The 1,120-nt window shown below is 48.1% G+C and overlaps 1 non-coding gene across 1 annotated transcript; it reads left to right on the top strand.

Moving 5' to 3' along the window:
- Positions 1-292: 292 nt before the first annotated feature.
- LOC113457961 lies at positions 293-398 on the top strand. The gene has a single exon (XR_003378424.1). It is a non-coding gene; the product is annotated as a U6 spliceosomal RNA (small nuclear RNA).
- Positions 399-1,120: the final 722 nt, after the last annotated feature.

The raw sequence follows: 1,120 nt of genomic DNA, 5'->3' as shown, positions 1-1,120 counted from the left end.
CATTCTGTCTCAAGAAACAAGGTTTTAAAAGGGCAGATGTGGTAGTGTACATCAGCCATCCCAGCACTCCAATGGTGAGACGGGAGGTAGGGACAAGAGGATTGGGAGGACGCACAGGGGCCAGCTAGCCTGAGGTTTGTAGCTACCGCCAGGCAGCAACAGACAGCCTCGACAAGGTAGGAGAAGAGAACCAGCTGCCTAAAGTTGTCCTCTGCCTTCCACATGCATGCCACAGCACACATGCACCCCCCATAACATACCAGTAGTACATTTTAATTAAAAAGAATAGGCAGTGATCATTTGGCAGCACATAATACTAATATTGAACAATGCAGAGAATATTAACATGGTCCCTCCTCAAAGATGACACCCAAGTTTTACAAGCATCCCATATGAAAAAGAAAAAGGTGGATATCAATAGAAAAGGATGCAGGCATGGATCGTGTCACAGGTAAGCACACACATAATATCTACGAGAGAAAGAGAGAGAGAGAGAGAGAGAGAGAGAGAGAGAGAGAGAGGTGAGCTTTGGGCCACATCTACATGGAAATAATGAGAGTTGGAGTCTGAGGGAGGAAGAGTGAAATCTAAATCTGAAGCACAGAGGGAGCTGCAGAAATCAAGGGCATTTTCAGGCCGATGGAAGAACTGAAGAGCACTGTTAAATATAAGGATAATTCATTAGCCTGGGAACTGTCAGGAAGGTTTTCTCTGTCTTGATCATATGTACGTATGTGTATACACACACACACACACACACACACACACACACACACACACTGTGGACGTCCTTCCTCACCACCCCATCCATGCTGCCTCTCTGCACGCCCCACTGACCAATACTGACACCTCTCCTATGGTCCAGCGAGTGGGAGCCACCCTGATGGAGTGGGAAGAGAAATGTAAACAAGAAAGGCTGCACACAAGGCTGGAGTGAAGCAGATGAGAGGAAGTGTGCCAGAGAGGCAGAGCTCTTTGTAGTTCTCAGATTTCACAGGGGTGACGGGAACCTGGGAACCGTTAGCATTTTAATCAGCCAGCATTGGCTCCACTCCGTGGGATGTTCACTCGGGGTCTGCCAGGCTTCCTTTAGTACATCTCCCCCTCAGACGGGGATCTG

The sequence above is a fragment of the Microtus ochrogaster genome, assembly GCF_000317375.1.
Source record: "Microtus ochrogaster isolate Prairie Vole_2 chromosome 6 unlocalized genomic scaffold, MicOch1.0 chr6_random_2, whole genome shotgun sequence".
In the NCBI taxonomy this organism is placed as follows: Eukaryota; Metazoa; Chordata; class Mammalia; order Rodentia; family Cricetidae; genus Microtus; species Microtus ochrogaster.
Note: the sequence above shows the minus strand (reverse complement) of the source record. Positions and strands in the feature narration are given on the sequence as shown.